The following is a 21,583-nucleotide window of genomic DNA, read 5'->3' on the forward strand; positions in this document are numbered from 1 at the left end:
ACTGTTTGTTGTTTGTGATTGTGAATTTATTTGGTCGCAGGTACTACGTCAGTCCTTCAGCCGTGTAATAATATTGTCTGTTTTATGTTTAGTATATGGCCTTCAGCCGAACTTCATAACAACTTTAAAATTGGGCCTTCAGCCATGTTTCATTTAAAATTCTCGTTGCTCTGTCTTTAGCCCTTCAGCAGCGTTTGTTTCAGAATCTGTGGCTTTAATGTGTAAATCCTTGTCTGTATGGTTTCTGTTTAATGTAAATCCTTGTCTGTATGGTTTCTGTTTAATTATCTTGAATTCTTGAAGCAGCATTCAGCCTTGTTCTCTAAAAATTTATCTTAGGTTGTCTTTAATTATTCTTGAGTAATTGTTTGGGCCGTCAGCCGACAAGATACTTCAAGTTTCTTAAGTTGTTTTCCTGTTGTACTGTGTAAAAGCTTATCTTTAAAGTCTCTATTTTATTATGCAAAGAATTTTTTTTTTTAAATTGGGATTTCAGCCGAAGAATTAACTTGAATTTTCCTTAATATGGCCTTTAGCCGTAATTTGTAAATACTTAGCTTTTAAAGAATTTCCTTAGCTGATCTGAAATATTATTTCAGCCTTTAGCTTAGAAGATATTGTAACGTTACTTAAGTAAAGCCTTCAGCCGTTACTGTAAATCCCGGTGTTTTAAAAGCAATCATTTAAACTTATTCTGGAGAAGTTACGTGGGCCCTTAGCCGTGATTTGATCTTTGTTGTTTTAAAGAGAAAACTGTGCATTGGTTTGAGGAATAAAGTTGTATGTGTTCTTGTATAACTAACACTAATGGACCTAGGCCCGTTTCCACAAGCTGATCCGCTCTCTCCTGCGAAACCAGATTTCCCTTAATATTTTCATAACAGGCATGAAAAGGAAGGTAAAATGAAAATTTCGTCTACCAGACAAACTTCCAAGAATTAATTGTAGTTACATCGTCCTGGAGGACTACGCAAATAAATTTCCACGAAAAGATTGTAAGGCATATATGACAAGTCGTATACAATTAGATCTCTTCATTACTGTGCAGTACACGATTACCCGGGGCTATACTCATCGTGAAACGGTCGAAGCAGAAATTTTCTCGGTGTCTTGCACACGTTATGAACGCTTCGTTTTACAATTATACGGTTATTTTAAGGTTTCTACGGAAAAACAAACTTGGTTTTCATTCGTAAAAGGTTCTGTCTCATGGCACAGTTAGCAGCAAACATCGAACGACGCTGGTCGAAGATCAAAATGAAAGTAATGGAATGCGATGTCCTGTACATCTTAATGACAATCTCTTTTTTGGAAAAGTTATTTGTAGAGTCACGTGGACAATCCCTTCTCGGAAATGTATTGGCTATCCCAAATTTTCCTTTGTTTCTCCTTTTCATGATCGTTATTAAAATATTGGTAAGTACAGCATTTTGCACATTTCGGTTTATTTGCAGTGTAAATAAAGTAAAAACTAAAAATAAAATAAAATTGCCCCATCGAGATTCGACCCGACGACCCACGGATTAATGTTTGATATTCTTTTCGTGGGGCCAACCGCTGCCTGGAAACAGTGCTAACACACATGGCAAATGCCCTGCCCGACGCGAGCCTATAATGCTGTTTTTTTTCCCCTCACTTTTCCATCTGGAGCTCTCACCTCTGTCACTTCCATTTCTGGCCAAACGCTATAATACATTCCATAAATTTGACAAAATCTGAGATGGCGAGCAGATGCGGCCCCCCTTGTAAGATATCCGGCCGTTGAAACCTTGATTATACGGCAGTTTCTTCTGATGACTATAATCATCATACAACGTGTAGGCAGAACGAGAAGGAACGAGTAAGTGTTGGCAAACACCGGCAGCGGCAGACGCCTTTGCGGTGCTGGTTCCGGATGAGCTCCGTTGTGATGCGCCAGCCTGCCCCGTGAGCCCCTCCGCTGGTACCCCGTCCTCTCCTCCGTGTTAGCGCCCAGCACTTGACCCGCTGACCTTGGCTACCCGCTGCTGCGGCGATCAATGGCTGCAGGAATGCCATTCAGCCAGCCACGGTCCTCTGGCACTCTCCGTCGTGGGCCCCGTCTGCTTGCAGAGCACAGCAAGCTAACCACAAAGGGGGAACGCGTTACATACCGTGCCTAATAACTACAATTACACAATTATTTATTTCTAATTTCTGCTACCACTAACTTTTTTTATTTTATGATTAATCTAACATAAGACAAAGCGTTTCGAACATGTTCTGTTCACCTTCAGCCGTTTTAACAATAAAATTTACAAGCACTCAAGCTTCTATCCCTAGATATTGTAAACCCTTACAGCAGTGTACCTGTCGATGAAACAGTTGAGATAATGAGAACGAACCTATTGAGAAATAAGACAATGAGCAAACCAGAAATCATAGAACTTGTATATGTACTTGATTTAATGCTATCACATAATTACTTCTCTTTCAACAACAAAATTTACAAGCAGGTATGTATAAACACCTGAAGATGAAGAGAACATGTTCGAAACGCGCTGTATTATGTTAGATTAAACATATAATAAAAATCAGCAGAAATTAGAAATAAATAATTGTTCCTCACAGTCACGGTTCACAAACGTAGCCATTATGGCCGAAAATAAGTACAATTACACACTTTCAGAGTACGTACAGAAAACATAGTGATGCGCTGAACGAGGTAACACAACAATAAGGGAAGTTTCCAGAATGAGATTTTCACTCTGCAGCGGAGTGTGCGCTGATACGAAACTTCCTGGCAGATTAAAACTGTGTGCCCGACCGAGACTCGAACTCGGGACCTTTGCCTTTCGCGGGCAAGTGCTCTACCAACTGAGCTACCGAAGCACGACTCACGCCCGGTACCCACAGCTTTACTTCTGCCAGTATCTCATCTCCTACCTTCCAAACTTTACAGAAGCTCTCCTGCGGACCTAGTTCTGCATGTAAAGTTTGGAAGGTAGGAGACGAGATACTGGCAGAAGTAAAGCTGTGGGTACCGGGCGTGAGTCGTGCTTCGGTAGCTCAGTTGGTAGAGCACTTGCCCGCGAAAGGCAAAGGTCCCGAGTTCGAGTCTCGGTCGGGCACACAGTTTTAATCTACCAGGAAGTTTCACAACAATAAGAATCAGAACTGGCATTCTAAGATACTGTGATTCAAAGACTTGTATGGCCATTCAGATTTGTTTTCCTAAATCGACTAAGGAAAATTGAGGGCTGATTCCTACCTCGGCCTTTTCCTGTTCCAGATTGTACTTCACCTGCCTCGATCTTCTAGTTGACGGTGCTTTAAACCTCAGCCACTCACTACGTCACCCTCCTCTTTTGCGTAGGCGCATGAATCATTTTTGACAAGCGGTGCCTTTGACTCATCGTTTCTTCTGACAATGACTAACGAAAGCGAATCAGGCACCAAACCATAATCCAAACCATAATGGCATTACTAATAAGGTTTCCATTAAATAAGCCGCAGTATAGGCTCCCTCTTCTGGACCATATTTATCGACTTTTCTCCTACCCCTCCCCCCCCCCCCCCCGCTCTGCCCCCCTTGCTCCTTCCTTCCACATCTAACATATTTACTCTTACATCATATTATACATTTTTTAAGGCAAACATTCGTAGCTCTTTCATAGTACGACTGTACATGATGCATAGGTCTGCTTCATAACACTCGCCGATAGTTTTTGCTTTTACAGTTTACCTAAGTTGCACTATACTTCACAATTCAGTGTAGCATATAATACACTCCTGGAAATGGAAAAAAGAACACATTGACACCGGTGTGTCAGACCCACCATACTTGCTCCGGACACTGCGAGAGGGCTGTACAAGCAATGATCACACGCACGGCACAGCGGACACACCAGGAACCGCGGTGTTGGCCGTCGAATGGCGCTAGCTGCGCAGCATTTGTGCACCGCCGCCGTCAGTGTCAGCCAGTTTGCCGTGGCATACGGAGCTCCATCGCAGTCTTTAACACTGGTAGCATGCCGCGACAGCGTGGACGTGAACCGTATGTGCAGTTGACGGACTTTGAGCGAGGGCGTATAGTAGGCATGCGGGAGGCCGGGTGGACGTACCGCCGAATTGCTCAACACGTGGGGCGTGAGATCTCCACAGTACATCGATGTTGTCGCCAGTGGTCGGCGGAAGGTGCACGTGCCCGTCGACCTGGGACCGGACCACAGCGACGCACGGATGCACGCCAAGACCGTAGGATCCTACGCAGTGCCGTAGGGGACCGCACCGCCACTTCCCAGCAAATTAGGGACACTGTTGCTCCTGGGGTATCGGCGAGGACCATTCTCAACCGTCTCCATGAAGCTGGGCTATGGTCCCGACACCGTTAGGCCGTCTTCCGCTCACGCCCCAACATCGTGCAGCCCGCCTCCAGTGGTGTCGCGACAGGCGTGAATGGAGGGACGAATGGAGACGTGTCGTCTTCAGCGATGAGAGTCGCTTCTGCCTTGGTGCCAATGATGGTCGTATGCGTGTTTGGCGCCGTGCAGGTGAGCGCCACAATCAGGACTGCATACGACCGAGGCACACAGGGCCAACACCCGGCATCATGGTGTGGGGAGCGATCTCCTACACTGGCCGTACACCACTGGTGATCGTCTAGGGGACACTGAATAGTGCACGGTACATCCAAACCGTCATCGAACCCATCGTTCTACCATTCCTAGACCGGCAAGGGAACTTGCTGTTCCAACAGGACAATGCACGTCCGCATGTATCCCGTGCCACCCAACGTGCTCTAGAAGGTGTAAGTCAACTACCCTGGCCAGCAAGATCTCCGGATCTGTCCCCCATTGAGCATGTTTGGGACTGGATGAAGCGTCGTCTCACGCGGTCTGCACGTCCAGCACGAACGCTGGTCCAACTGAGGCGCCAGGTGGAAATGGCATGGCAAGCCGTTCCACAGGACTACATCTAGCATCTCTACGATCGTCTCCATGGGAGAACAGCAGCCTGCATTGCTGCGAAAGGTGGATATACACTGTACTAGTGCCGACATTGTGCATGCTCTGTTGCCTGTGTCTATGTGCCTGTGACTCTGTCAGTGTGATCATGTGATGTATCTGACCCCAGGAATGTGTCAATAAAGTTTCCCCTTCCTGGGACAATGAATTCACGGTGTTCTTATTTCAATTTCCAGGAGTGTATATTGTTACATTTCTTGTAATAAGCGCATTTATTTACATTACGTATTCACAACTTACGGCAATCATCCAAATATACATGAATTTTATTTAGTGTATGTAACACTGATCTGTTGCCTACAACACTTCCCTGGAGCCTGTTACAGAGTACTACACACAAACTAGCAGCTTACGATATTCATGTTTGGCTTTCATTACATTCGTAAATTCGACAGTGTGGTTTCAGGCAGTAGTGCGTGCACATGGAACGATTGTTTTTGATGAATGCTTTATGGTACAGTTGTTCATTCTATATCAGACATATTTGTTCTCCCTCTACCAGACACTTCCTAAGTATTTACCCATTTACCTACGGTGACACTTGAATTATATAATCAAGTCCATTATATTTCGACGTTGACTTCGTTTACACAAGACTGATCTTTCTTAACAGGTAAGTAACGCAATTTAGATAGCCATTTATATCCAACAGAACATGGTGTTCCCAGGCAGTCATCCACCAAAGTATTAACCGGGCCCTATATAGCTTAACTTCGGTGATCGGACGAAAACCGGCATATTCAACATGGTATGACCCACGTTCAGGGGACTCTCATGTCCTTGGGGTCGGAAACTGTCCCTAAGAGCGAAAGAATCTGCAATGATCAACGGCATTAGGATGCGGAAGGCAATGAATATCATTGCGTTAAAGACACTTGACGTGAATCCACACGACATGGGGCCTGTAATTGGAAAAGTGTAAAGATGATCTCTCCATTGGCCAAAGATTCTGTAATAGTGCCCCATTCGAATCTCCGAGAGGGGTCTGCCAAGAGGGAGGTGACCATGAAAAAAGTACTGAACAAACAACGAAAGGATAACGTTCTGCGAGTTGGGGCGTGGAATGTCAGAAGCTTGGACGTGGTAGGTATTACTGTGAACAGTTCAGTGACAGGGTTGTTCTTATCAGAATAGATAGCAAACCAACACCGATAACGATAGTTCAGGTATACATGCCGACGTCGCAGGCTGAACATGAAGAGATAGAGAAAGTATATGAGGATATTGAAAGGGTAATACAATGCGTACATTGAGATGAAAATCTAACTAGTCGTGGGGGACTGGAATGGAGTTGTAGGGGGAGGAACAGAAGAAATGGTTACAGGAGAATGTGGTCATGGGACAAGGAATGAGAGAGGAGGAAGTCTAATTGAGGTCTGTAATAAATTCCAGCTACGCAAGAGGAGGAGGTATACTTGGAAAAGGCCGGGTGATACGGGAAGATTTCACTTAGATTACATCATGGTCAGACAGATTCCGAAATCAGATACTGGATTGTAAGGCGTAGCCGGCCGGTGTGGCCGTGCGGTTCTAGGCGCTAAGTCTGGAACCGCGTGACCGCTACGGTCGCAGGTTCGAATCCTGCCTCGGGCATGGATGTGTGTGATGTCCTTAGTTTAGTTAGGTTTAAGTAGTTCTAAGTTCTAGGGGACTGATGACCACAGATGTTAAGTCCCATAGTGCTCAGAGCCATTTGAACCATTTGTAAGGCGTACCCAGCATAAGATATAGACACATATCACAACTGAGTAGTGATGAAGAGTAGGCTGAAGTGTAAGAGATTTGTAAGGAAGAATCAGTATAAAAAGAAATTGGATGCCGAAGTACTGAGAAATGACGAGATAGCCGGCCGCTGTGGCCGAGCGGTTGTTGGCGCTTCAGTCCGGAACCGCGCGCCTGCTACGGTCTCAGGTTCGAATCCTGTCACGGGTATGGATGTGTGTGATGTTCTTAGGTTAGTTAGGTTTAAGCAGTTCTGAGTCTAGGGGACTGATGACCTCAAATGTATGTCCCATAGTGCTTAGAGCCATTTGAACCATTTTGAAAGACGATATCATCTTGAAGTTCTCTAAGGCTATATATAAAGCAACAAGGAGTAGCTCAGTAGGCAGTACAGTTGAAGAAGAATGAACATGTCTAAAAAGAGCAATCACAGAAGTTGGAAACAAAAACATAGGTACAAAGAAGGTAATTGCGAAGAAACCATGGACAACAGAATATCTCAGACGATGGACGAAAGTAGGAAGTACAAAAAGTGCTCAGGGAAATTCAGGAACACAGAAATACAAGTCGCTAAGTAAGGAAATAAAAAGGAACTGCAGGTAAGGTAAGACGAAATGGCTGCATGGGAAATGTGATGAAAAAGAGACGATTAGACGATTGTCAGAAGGGCTGACTGAACATACAGGAAAGTCAAAACAACATTCTGTGAAATTAAACATTAAGGGTTCAACGGGAATTCCACTGTTAAATCCAGAGGAGAGAGCGAATAGTTGGGAACCGTACACTGATGGCCTCTATGAGTGAGGAAGTTTTGTCTGATATGATGGAAGAAGAAACAGGGGTCGATTTAGAAGAGATAGGAGATCCAGTATTAGAATCAGAATTTAAAAGAGCTTTGGAGGTCTTAAGATCGAATAAGGCAGAAGGGATAGATAACATTCCATCAGAATTTTTAAAATGATTGGGGCAAGTGCAACAAAACGACTATTCGCGTTGGTGTGTGGAATGTATGAGTCTGGCGACATACCATCTGACTTTCGGAAAAATATCATCCATACAATTCCGAAGACTGCAAGAGCTGACAAGTGCGATAATTATCGTATAGTCAGCTTAACAGCCCATGCATCCAAGTTGCTGACAAGAATAATACAGAGAAGAAGGGAAAAGAAAATTGAGGATGTGTTAGATGACTATCAGTCTGGCTTTAGGAAAGGTAAAGCCACGAGAGAGTCAATTATGAGGTTGCGGTTGATAATGGAAGCAAGGCTAAAGAAATACCAAGACACGTTCATAGGATTTGTCGACCTGGAAAAAGCGTTCGACAGTGTAAAATGGTGCAAGATGTTCGAAATTTTGCGAAAAGTAGGAGAGAGCTATAGGGAGAGACGGGTAAAATACAATATGTACAAGAACCAAGAGGGAGAGTGGACGACCAAGAACGAAGTTCTCGGTCTAAAAATGGTGTGAGACAGGGATGTAGTCTTTCGCCGTAATTATTCAATCTGTACATCGAATATGCAATGGTGTAAATAAAAGAAATGTTCAGAAACGGCATTAAAACTCAGGGTAAAAGGATATCAGCGATACGATTCGCTAATGACATTGCTACACTGAGTGTACGTGAAGATGATTTACAGATCTGCTGAAAGGAATGAACAATCTAATATGGAGTGCGGGTAAATCGAAGAAAGTCGAAAGTAACGAGAATCGCAGAAATGAGAACAGTGAGAAATTTAACATCACCATTGATGGTAACGAAGAAGATGAAGTTAAGGAAGTCTGCTACCTAGGCTGCAAAATAACGAATGACGGACGAAGCAATGAGGACATGAAACGCAGACTAGCACTGGGAAGAAAGGAAGTTTCTTAATATCTAACATAGGCCTTAATTTATGGAAGACGTTTCTGGGAATGTACGTTTGGAGCACAGCATTGTATGGTAGTGAAACATGGACTGTGGGAAAATCGGAACAGAAGACAAGCGAAGCATTTGAGATGTGGCGCTACAGAGGAATGTTGAAAATTAGGTGGACTGATGAGATAGGGAATGATGAGGTCCTGCGCAGACTCTGAGAGGAAAGGAATATGTGGAAATCAATGACAACGAGAAGGGACAGGATGATAGGACATCTGTTAAGACATCAGGGAATGACTCCATGGTACTAGAGGGAGCTATAGAGCTGTAGAGGAAGACAGATATTGGAATACATCCAGCAAATAATTGAGGACGTAGGTGGCAAGTGCTACTCTAAGATAAAGAGGTTGGCACAGAAGACGAATTCGTGGCGAGCCGCATCAAGCTACATGTCGCCTTCGGCTCTTCTCCAGACATAAGCAATGAAAATTTTTGGCCTTAACCGGACCATATCTGACGCGAGAACGTCGTTCTGCCACTGTGTGTACACAATGGCCACCTGCTCCGAAGGCGCCGCCTAGCATACTCCTGGCGCCATAGCAGCTTCGACATATTTTCGTGAGAGGCATCTTATTCCTGGCGTCCCACAAGCGACGGTGTACCATTTACGAATATTTCAGGATAACAAGGGCGTGGTCGTTCTGAAGCATGGCGCCTGTTAAATTTCCAGAAACACATGTGCTGTAAATACTGTAGGCCATAAGCACTGAAAGACAATGCCATAAATACAATACGTCCATGCACTGTTGACATAAATCCATCCGTTGATCAAAGCATAACACACCGAAATAGGTAGTCCTAGGTGTAGTAAACGTCGCTGGTTACAGTAGTTGCTGATCCAACTGTATCACATAAACTACTGACAACCCCTACCTGAGAATTTCGAGTGTCGTTATAAATACGTGACAGGCACGAGAAACGGTGGTGAACGCTCAAAAAATCATAAATAACATCGTGTGTCCGACTTAAGGTCTAGAAGCACAATAAATGCTATTAAATATTCTTAAGATACGTCAATAATTTATCATACAGTAACAGCAGCAGATGCAGAAAATAAATTTCAGGAGCTGTTAAAGGACGAAAGGTAAAAACACCAGTACGACACTTCTGACTATGAGCTTGAAAATGGAAGCAAGACTTCATAATAATCAAGACACGGTGACAAGATTTTTCGATCTAGAATAAGCGTTCGGCACTGTAAATGGTTCAAGATGATCGAAATTCTCCGAAAAATTTGTGTAAGTCGTAGGGAAAGAAGGATAATAAACAGAAAGTACACGAACTAGGAAGTAACACCAAAAATGGAAGACCAAGAAAAAGTGCTCGGATTAAGCAAGGTGTGAAACAGGGATACTGTGTTTCGTCCTCTACTGTTCATTTGAAGCACCGAAGAAGTAACGTCGGAAATAAAAGAGAGGTTCAAGAATGGGATTACAGTTCAGGACTCAAGGATACCAATTATAAGCTCTCTGGTGACACTGCAATCCTCAGTGAAGCTGAAGAAGAATTGCAAGATCTGTTCAATGACATGAACGGCCTGATGAGAATAGAATATGGACTGACAGTAAACGAAAGAAAGACGAAAGTAATGAATAGTGTGTATAGCGAGGAGAGCACTCCGTCTTCAGGCCGCGAGTGGCCCATCGGGACCATCCGACCGCCGTGTCATCCTCAGTTGAGGATGCGGATAGGAGGGGCGTGTGGTCAGCACACCGCTCTCCCGGTCGTTATGAATGTTTTCTTTGACCGGAGCCGCTACTATTCGGTCGTGTAGCTCCTCAATTGGCATCACGAGGATGAGTGCACCCCGAAAAATGGCAACAGCGCATGGCAGCCGGATGGTCACCCACCCAAGTGCCGGCCACGCCCGACAGCGCTTAACTTCGGTGATCTTACGGGAACCGGTGTATCCACTGCGGCAAGGCCGTTGCCTGTATAGCGAGGAACTTAACATAAAAACTGATGGTAGACGAAATTGTGGAATTCTGCAACGTTGAAAGCAGAATAACATATGACAAAAAAAAAATTAAAAGCAAACTAGAACGGGAAAAAGAGGGCATTCCTGACCAAACGAAGTCTTTTAGCATGAAACTGAGGCATTTCTGGGAATGCGCTTTTGAAGCACGGCATCATTGTGGGAAAAATGTAACAGATGTGGTGCTACAGAAGAATGTTGAAAATTAGGTGGACTGATAAGGTAAGGAATGAGAATAGACCAGGAAAGGAACATACGGAGAAGAAAGGGCAGGCTGGTATCCCATGTGTTAATACGTCAGGGAATAACTTCAGTGATACTAGAGAGACCTGTGAAATTAAGAACTGTAGGTGAAGACAGAGACTGATACTCTTAGATGGAGAGAGAACATAAAGTACTGAGAACACCGTGTCTGGATAACTATGAGGCAGTGATTCTCGCTTGTGTTTGGTTACCCCCTTTAGGAATAAAGACAAAGAGTTTCGATTATGATGCAGTCACAGCTCTCAATCGTTTTTAAAAACATTATATTTGTTATTACTGCTTCGCTAGAATCCAATACTTATTAGATCAACATGAACATCAGTGTCAACCACCTGACAGTGCTGGATAAATGGCACCTCTGGACTTTTTAGAGGTACTGGGGTTTTCAGCTGCACACACCTACAAAATTCACGACGTCTGCCCACCTCCCACCCAGGACGCCGCTGCCGTATTTTCTCATGTCTTGGAACCAACTACGACTGATTTCTTGCTGAAACTGGAAATGCTATGCGAAAGCATTCTGGTGATCACGGACAGACCACCTCTCTGCCTTATGCAGAATGGGAATAGACGTCTGATTCCTAGCCAGATCGTTGCAGACCTTGCAACTGATACCGTTACGCGTGTCTCTGCTATAAACATTTCACAGTAATTAAATCGCTCTGGTCTGTGTGCTCGGAAGCCTCTTACATGCATCTCACTTCTAGCACGCATCGTCGAAGAAAGTTCGATACTGTAGGCAGCATGTTGTTGGGGTCAGCAACAGTGGTCTCTGACGAATCTCGCTTCTTTATGGCAAATTATTCTGGTCATCAGTTAGTGTGGAGAGTGAAGAAAAATAACACAACAGAATGTTCATGAAAGTCGTCCTTATGGCTTAGGCGTTATGATGTGGGCAGGCATTATGCTCAACGGCCAAGCACTGCTTCATATCTTTGCCCGAGGAACCACAACCAAACAGTGATACTGCATGGGGGATTATTCTGGATCGCGTGCGTCTGTTTAGAGGTGAGGTAGATACAGACTTTATATTTATAGACGATGATGCCAGCCAAGTCAGGACCGCAGAGGTGTCCAACACACTGGAAAGTGAAGATGCAGAACATATGGAATGGCCTGCATATTCGTCGAAACTAAACCCTGCGGAGCATGCCTGTAGTGCTCTTGGTAGACGTGTCTTTTAGTGAACGCCTCTCCCCGAACCGTGCGAGGATTGAAAATCGCTTTGAGAGGTTGGTTGGTTGGTTTCGGGGAAGGAGACCAGACAGCGAGATCATCGGTCTCATCGGGTTAGGGACGGATGGGGAAGGAATTCTGACGTGCCCTTTCAGAGGAACCATCCCGGCATTTGTCTGGAGTGATTTAGGGAAATCACGGAAAACCTAAATCAGGATGGCCGGACGCGGGATTGAACCGTTGTCCTCCTGAATGCGAGTCCAGTGTCTAACCACTGCAGCCACCTCGCTCGGTGCTTTGAGAGGGGAGGGGGACAATATGCCCCGAGGACTCCTTAACAATTTGGTAGCCAGCGTGAATAACCGGTTCAAAATGTGCATTAGCGCCCGAGGAGGGCTTATTCCTTACTTCGATATCAACCTTTACTGTGCCTGTTGTCGTGCTTTTCTATCTGGTGGAATATGTAACATTTTCCTTTTTCGAATATGCCACTCCATCTCTGTTACGTATGTAGTATTTTTCATGCCGTCCGTTATTGCCTATGATTATTCCTGTCCGACAATGTCTCCGTAGCAACTGTCAATCAGTCTACTTTCCTCGCAATTTGCTTGACTGGGAAGTACAGACTGTTACCAATATTACATTGAAGAGCCAAAGAACAATATCGTGTATGGCCACCGGGAGCACGCAGACGTGGCGCAACACGACGTGGCATGGACTCGACTAAGGTCTGAAGTAGCGCTGGAAGGAACTGACACTATGAATCCTGCAGGGCTGTCCATAAATCCGTAAGAGTACGAAGGGATGGAGATCTCGTCTGAACAGCGCGTTGCAAGGCATACCAGATATCATCAATAATGTTCGTGTCTGGGAGTTTGGTGTCCAGCGTAACAGTTTAAACTTAGAAGAGTGTTTCTGGAGCCACTCTGTAGCAATTCTGGACGTGTGGGGTGTCGCATTGTCGTGCTGTCATTGCCCACGTCCGTCGGCATGAGCAATGGACATGAATGGATGCAGGTGATCTGTCAGAATGCTTATGTACGACTCTCACTGTCAGAGTCGTATCTAGACATACCAGGAGTTCCATATCACTCTAACTGCACACCTCCCACACCATTACGGAGCGTCCGCCAGCTTGAACAGTCCCCTGCTGACATGTAGAGTCCATTGACTGAAGAGGTTGTCTCCATACCCGTACATGTCCATCCGCTCCATACAACTTGAAACGAGACTCATCGGACCAGGCAATATGTTTCCAGTCATCAAGAGTCCAATGTCGGTTTTGACGGGCCCAGGAGAGGCGTAAAGCTTGGTGTAGTGCAGTCATCAAGGGTAGACGAGTCGGCCTTCGGCTCTTGAAAGCCCATATCGATGATGTTTCGTAGAATGGTACCCACGCTGACACTTGTTGATGCCCTCGCATTGATATCTTGCGAAAGGGTTGCACTTCTGTCACGTTGAACGTTTCTCTTCAGTCGTCGTTGGTCCCGCTCTTGCAGCATCTATTTCCGGCCGCAGCAATGTCGGAGATCTGATGTTTTACCGGATTCCTGACATTCACGCTACACTCGTGCAATGTTCTTACGGTAAAATCACCACTTCATCACTACCACGGAGACGCAGTAACCCATCGCTTGTGCGCCGACTATAATATCACTTTCAAACTCACTTAAATCTAGATAATCTGCCATTGTAGCATCAGTAACATATCTAAAATCTGCGCCAGACACTTGTCGTCTTATATAGGCGTTGCCTGTTTACATATCTCTGTATTTTAATACGAATGCTTATATCAGTTTCTTTGGTGCTTGAGTGTCGTAATAAGTACCCTCGGCACACTCAGTGGTTAGTGTAAATAGAAATGAATGTCCTAGAAATATTGGAGTCCTGCCTGGGACAGTTCTGAGAAGGGACAAAGACGGACGCTTTTAAGGCACCCTGCAGGAAATTGAACATGTTGCCGGAAAGAGTACAGCGGCAAAGTTCCGAGAAAAGAGAGTGCGTAGGGGAGGGAGGGAGAAAAGGGGGGGGGGGGGACAGCCTGCCCGCTCCTCCCTTGTAACTGGTGTGCGGCACTCTGCTGGACACAGTTTGGTGGAAGAGCGGCACACGTCACTGGAAACAAGCCAGCCAGCCAGCGCCCTCCCCCGCTAACGGCTGAGTGGCCGCTCTCCGGCCCTGCGAGGCGCCATCGCTGCCACTGGCAGCTTTTTTACTGCTCCACTCCGCCGGGATAATCCCGCACAGATGGAATTACATGGCGAAGCGGCGCGCCGAGGACCGCTTTCTCCTGAGACAAAGGGTCGCCTCGCCGTCCCTCACGTTTCTTCCTGTTTGGAACACGGTTGGGCGTGTGTGTGCATGCTACGTCTACATCTACATTTACATTTACATCTACATCTACATGGATACTCTGCAAATCACATTTAAGTGCCTGACAGAGGGTTAATCGAATCACCTTCACAATTCTCTTTTATTCCAATCTCGTATAGGGCGCGGAAAGCATCAACACCTGTATCTTTTCCTTATTTTATCTTGGTGATCGTTTCGCCCTATGTAGGTCGGTGTCAACAAAATATTTTCGCATTCGGAGGAGAAAGTTGGTTATGGAATTTCGCGGGAAAATTCCGTCGCAACGAAAAACGCCTTTCTTTTAATGATGTCCGGCCCAAATCCTGTATCATTTCTGTGACACACACTTCCATATTTCGTGATAGTACAAAACGTGCTGCCCTTCTGAGAGCTTTTTCGATGTACTCCGTCTGTCCTATGTGCAAGGATTCCACACCGCGCAGCAGTATTCTAAAAGAGGACGGGAAAAGTCTAGGCACTCTCCTTGGTAGACCTGTTACATTTTCTAAGGGTCCTGACAATAAACCGCAGTCCTTGGTTAGCCTTCCCCACAACATTTTCTGTGTGTTCCTTCCAATTAAAGTTGTTCGTAATTGTAATTCCTAGGTATTTAGTTGAATTTACAGCTTTTACATTAGACTGATTTATCGTGAAACCGAAGTTTAACGAGTTCCTTTTAGCACTCATATGGATGACCTCACACTTTTCGTTATTTAGGGTCAACTGCCACTTTTTGCACCATTCAGATATCTTTTCGAAATCGTTTTGCAGTTGTTTTGGTCTTCTGATTACTTTATTAGTCGATAAACGACAGTGTCATCTGCAAACAACCAAAGATGGCTGCTCAGATTGTCTCCAAAATCATTAATATAGATAAGGAACAGCAAAGGGCCTATAACACTACCTTGGGGAACGTCAGAAATCACTTCCGTTTTACTCGATGACTTTCCGTCAGTTACTACGAACTGCGACCTCTCTGACAGGAAATCACAAATCCAGTCACATAACTGAGACAATATTCCATAAGCACGCAATTTCACTACGAGCTGCTTGTGTGGTACAGTGTCAAAACCCTTCCGGAAATCCAGAAATACGGAATCGATCTGAAATCCCTTGTCAATAGCACTCAACACTTCATGTGAACAAAGAGTTAGTTGTGTTTCACAGGAACGATGTTTTCTAAACTCATGTTTTCTTCGAGGTAATTCATAACTTTCGAACACAATATATGTTCTAAAATCCTGCTGCATATCGACGTTTACGATATGGGCCGGTAATTTATTGGATCACTCCTACTACTTTTCTTGAATAGTGGTGCTGTGCAAGCTTTGGGTACGGATCTTTCGTCGAGCTAACGGTTGGTTATGATTGTTAAGTATTGAGCTAATGCATCAGCATTAAAAACTACTATCTTACTCAGTGTGACGTTTCCATCGGAAACTACACGTTGCTTTCCGACCAGTTTTGTTAAAAGTTACTGCATTGGGTCAAGCAAATGAATCACTTAAAAATCGCGCACATAACGAACTGCCGATGGCAGTGTTGCGTTACTGTGACCATGGTGGTTGTGCTGGAATATGCATGTGGTGTAGATGACGAAATAAAATACAATCTCTCTCATCAACTTGCAGAAAATGAAAGTTCTAAAAGTGTTCACAAGTTCTATGTCAGCTAGGAGCCCCCATGTGCTACTGCACGAAAAGATTTACTCACACATTCCACAGCACAAACACTTCAATGGGCGCCCGTGAACGTGTTGGAATTAGACACGTGTGGCTATGTTACGTCTGTGGGGTGGCAACTCACATTCTTCGCAATGTATCCAATGTTCCACAAAAGGATTTGATATAAATGCTGGCAGGATTTGCTATGCCAAAATCACGTGCACACTCACGTATTTTGTTAAAATTTCACGAATTCGAGTTTATTTCCAGTAGCAATATAGAAAAATCGGAAGTCTTAGTTCAGAATAATTTCAGAGACTGACCGAGTTTTTTAAGAACCTGGACGCGGTTGAATAAACCACGATTAAACGCATGAGTTATCTTTAGAAAACTGTTAAAGTTCCACAGTATCTCAAACTATAAATTCCACAATGGCTACGCACTGAAACCTTCTAAGTGCGGCTTGTATCACACGCAACCCGAAAAATAACAAGGACATCAGATGCCGAAATATTTCTGTGTCCGATACTAGGAACTGTGAATAATTCACACACGCGAACTAGCGGCTATTTCACCTCCCATTAGATACAACTTTCTCAAAACACAGACTGATACAGCCTCACCACATCCAACACGTCTGAACATAGACTCCTCCTCCAAAATGCCGCTGTTCGCCCAAGAAACCTGGGTCAAGCAGTTCTGAAGCCAGTGAAACTACTGACCACGAAAACTGCTGAAATTCTTTAATATTTTATACATATGTGATACATCAGATCACACAGAAATTTTCCAATAAATATTATGCAGTTATTAGTTTGCTTTAATCTGCCACAGTTTATTTATAAACAATAATTTCTATGGTTTTCCTCCGTTTTCAGATTTATAAGTGAAAATATTTACGAACAGTTTAAATTATGCATTAAGTAATTTCCTGTATATCTAAAGTTTACCGTACTCTCGATACTTTTAATGTTTCTCTCTTTAATTGGTAAGAAGAACCGTTTTTAATATCGCGAAATCAACTTTTCGGCATCTATTTAAATGTGTTGACAATGTCAATAAATCTACTATCATGATCCGATAGAGTTCTGTGAAATTTATCTGTAGACACTTCGTTTGTCGTAATCGCATAATGCGTTGCCGAGATATTAACTTTTACAGTTCAGGAATTATTTATTACATGTATCTTACTGTAATTTATGAACTAACGCAGATATCGAAGGCTCGTCTTCACGCACGTAGCAGTCTAGCTGGTCGTAGGTTGTGTTCCAATAATGAACAGCATAGAGACAGAAGTGATGGCACTTTCTGCAGGACACCTAGACAAGTGAAGACTGAGGAGACGGTGTGATATGATTTGCGTACACCGGTTTTCAGAATATGCAAGAATAACATTGATGGATGTAACTGTCTGAATAGACCGTTCCAACTCGCCCACTTCTTTGCTGGTAGCCTTGAGCCAACAGGCATAGGTAGGCAGGAGTGGCCACACAGCTGACGCGTGGGCAGCAAGATCGCTGTAGTATAACGTACGAGGCAGTTCTGCAACGACAGAACACACGTGGGCAGGCTGGCGAAATGGTTGGCGCATCCACTGAAAACGTGTATCAGGGCCAGACGTCTTATGGATAGCTTACGCTAGCTACACTTGACCGCGAGAGAGCTAAGGAACTACCGGCAGTGCCAGCTCCCTATGGGACAGCGTTGTAATAGCCTAGTCTAGGGGCTATCTTCATGCAGCAGTGGATATCATTAGCTGATGAAGAACATGATGATTAGACATCAGTACATTGCGAAGAGGTAAATTCCACTAATTTTGGGTGTATTTCACTCTGTTTCTGCCAGCGAGCTGCCTTCTTGGCCATGCAGAAAACAACTGGGCTGTTGCACCCACTGAGCCGCTTCGAAGAGAAATGGGAAAACATTTGAGCACGCCGACCGCACCGCACGGCAGTAAACTACAATCTCACCCTGCGGCAGAGACTGCGGCCGAATAGCTGGAGGAGCAGTTTTAAGAAGCGACGTATTGCTTGCGGCCGCTCCGGTCGCTGCCCCTCGCATGTCGAGGAGGAGTTTGGCGCCCAACGGGTGCCATCAGCACTCTGAACTGCATGGCTGTCAGCTGCAGACCACATTTTCTGGATACATAGCCGGGGCAGTTTGCCAATAAAAATTCCTCAACCCACTTACATCAAGCAGCCATTCCATACTTGTTACGGGCTGCAGGGAAGTAACTAAGTTGTTCGCTTGCGTCGTGTCAAGTCACCTTCTTATCCTCCTCGGTTAATACGTTCCAAGCGTTGTGGTTAACCAAACGATTTCTTCACGGAACTGTGAATAACGTAAGGTATGCTATGCACTTGTACTTTCAATATGCACTGATGAGCCAAAACATTATGACCACCTGCTTAATAGGTTGCTTGTCCGTTTTTGGAACGAAATACTTCACTGATTCTGGGTGTCAGGGATTCAAAAGTTTGTTGGTAGGTTTGTGGCGGTATGTGGCATTAGATTCCTACGCACACATCACGTAATTCGAGCGTAAATAATGGGCCGCTGATTTGTGTTCGCAGTGATGATGCCCAATAGCGACCCTGCTGGGTTCCATAGGATTCAAATAAGACGAATTTGGTGGCCGAAACATCAACGTGAGTTCATTATAATGCTCCTCAAACGACTGTAGCACGGTTCTGGCTCCGAGACACGGACAGGTACACTGCTGAAACATGACATCGCCGTCTGGGAAGACATCAGGGTGGAGGGATGCAGGTGGTTCGCAGCAGTCAGCGTGTCTTCGATTATTACCGCAGATCTCACGCAAGCGAGGAGAATGTCTCCCATTGCATACTAGTGCTCCACCAGCCTGCGTCCGTGGTGCCGTTCACCTCGATGACGGCGTTTGTGGAGACGACCAGCGACCTACTGTAGCAAAAGTGTGATTTACCCGAAGAGCCGACGCATTTCTATAGATCGACATCCAAATGCCGATGGTCCCGTGCCCATTGAAATCGTAACTGGCGATGTCGTTGGGTTAACATGTGAACACGTAAGGTTGGTCTGCTGCGAGCTTCGTGTTCAACAATGTACGATGAACCATGTGCTTCGAAACAATTGTGCGTGTGGAGATGCCACAGATCACCATTTACCCTACTTTACAGAGCAGACAAGCCTCCGAACCCCACGTCCTGTGAAGAAGCGTGGACGTCCAAACATTTAGCTCCTAATGGTAATTTCACTATCCTCCTACCTCTTTATGTAGTGTTGTTGTTGTTGTTGTTGTTGTTGTTGTTGTGGTCTTCAGTCCTGAGACTGGTTTGATGCAGCTCTCCATGCTACTCTATCCTGTGCAAGCTTCTTCATCTCCCAGTACCTACTGCAACCTACATCCTTCTGGATCTGCTTAGTGTATTGATCTCTTGGTCTCCCTCTACGATTTTTACCCTCCACGCTGCCCTTCAATGCTAAATTTGTGATCCCTTGATGCCTCAAAACATGTCCTACCAACCGATCCCTTCTTCTAGTCAAGTTGTGCCACAAACTTCTCTTCTCCCCAATCCTATTCAATACCTCCTCATTAGTTACGTGATATACCCACCTTATCTTCAGCATTCTTCTGTAGCACCACATTTCGAAAGCTTCTATTCTCTTCTTGTCCAAACTGGTTGTCGTCCATGTTTCACTTCCATACATGGCTACACTCCATACAAATACTTTCAGAAACGCCTTCCTGACACTTAATTCTATACTCGATGTTAACAAATTTCTCTTCTTCAGAAACGATTTCCTTGCCATTGCCAGTCTACATTTTATATCCTCTCTACTTCGACCATCATCAGTTATTTTACTCCCTAAATAGCAAAACTCCTTTACTACTTTAAGTGTCTCATATCCTAATCTAATCCCCTCAGCATCACCCGATTTAATTTGACTACATTCCATTATCCTCGTTTTGCTTTTGTTGATGTTCATCTTATATCCTCCCTTCAAGACACTGTGCATTCCGTTCAACTGCTCTTCCAAGTCCTTTGCTGTCTCTGACAGAATTACAATGTCATCGGCGAACCTCAAAGTTTTTACTTCTTCTCCATGAATTTTAATACCTACTCCGAATTTTTCTTTTGTTTCCTTTACTGCTTGCTCAATATACAGATTGAATAACATCGGGGAGAGGCTACAACCCTGTCTCACTCCTTTCCCAACCACTGCTTCCCTTTCATGCCCCTCGACTCTTATAACTGCCATCTGGTTTCTGTACAAATTGTAAATAGCCTTTCGCTCCTTGTATTTTACCCCTGCCACCTTCAGAATTTGAAAGAGGGTATTCCAGTTAACGTTGTCAAAAGCTTTCTCTAAGTCTACAAATGCTAGAAACGTAGGTTTGCCTTTTCTTAATCTTTCTTCTAAGATAAGTCGTAAGGTTAGTATTGCCTCACGTGTTCCAACATTTCTACGGAATCCAAACTGATCTTCCCCGAGGTCCGCTTCTACCAGTTTTTCCATTCGTCTGTAAAGAATTCGCGTTAGTATTTTGCAGCTGTGACTTATTAAACTGATAGTTCGGTAATTTTCACATCTGTCAACACCTGCTTTTTTTTGGGATTGGAATTATTATATTCTTCTTGAAGTCTGTGGGTATTTCGCCAGTCTCATACATCGTGCTCACCAGATGGTAGAGTTTTGTCATGACTGGCTCTCCCAAGGCCATCAGTAGTTCTAATGGAATGTTGTCTACTCCCGGGGCCTTGTTTCGACTCAGGTCTTTCAGTGCTCTGTCAAACTCTTCACGCAGTATCTTATCTCCCATTTCATCTTCATCTACATCCTCTTCCATTTCCATAAAACTGTCCTCAAGTACATCGCCCTTGTATAAACCCTCTATATACTCCTTCCACCTTTCTGCCTTCCCTTCTTTGCTTAGAATTGGGTTGCCATCTGAGCTCTTGATATTCATACAAGTGGTTCTCTTCTCTCCAAAGGTCTCTTTAATTTTCCTGTAGGCAGTATCTATCTTACCCCTAGTGAGACAAGCCTCTACATCCTTACATTTGTCCTCTAGCCATCCCTGCTTAGCCATTTTGCACTTTCTGTCGATCTCATTTTTGAGACGTTTGTATTCCCTTTTGCCTGCTTCATTTATTGCATTTTTATATTTTCTCCTTTCATCAATTAAATTCAATATTTCTTCTGTTACCCAAGGATTTCTATTAGCCCTCGTCTTTTTACCTACTTGATCCTCTGCTGCCTTCACTACTTCATCCCTCAGAGTTACCCATTCTTCTTCTACTGTATTTCTTCCCCCATTCCTGTCAATTGTTCCCTTATGCTCTCCCTGAAACTCTCTACAACCTCTGGTTCTTTCAGTTTATCCAGGTCCCATCTCCTTAAATTCCCACCTTTTTGCAGTTTCTTCAGTTTCAATCTGCAGTTCATAACCAATAGATTGTGGTCAGAATCCACATCTGCCCCTGGAAATGTCTTACAATTTAAAACCTGGTTCCTAAATCTCTGTCTTACCATTATATAATCTATC

General features: G+C 44.4%; 1 pseudogene; it reads right to left on the bottom strand.

Moving 5' to 3' along the window:
- Positions 1–10,437: 10,437 nt before the first annotated feature.
- LOC126204562 (5S ribosomal RNA) lies at positions 10,438–10,554 on the bottom strand (annotated as a pseudogene).
- Between the last annotated feature and the right edge of the window lie 11,029 nt (positions 10,555–21,583).

The sequence above is a fragment of the Schistocerca nitens genome, chromosome 9, assembly GCF_023898315.1.
Source record: "Schistocerca nitens isolate TAMUIC-IGC-003100 chromosome 9, iqSchNite1.1, whole genome shotgun sequence".
Lineage (NCBI taxonomy): Eukaryota > Metazoa > Arthropoda > Insecta > Orthoptera > Acrididae > Schistocerca > Schistocerca nitens.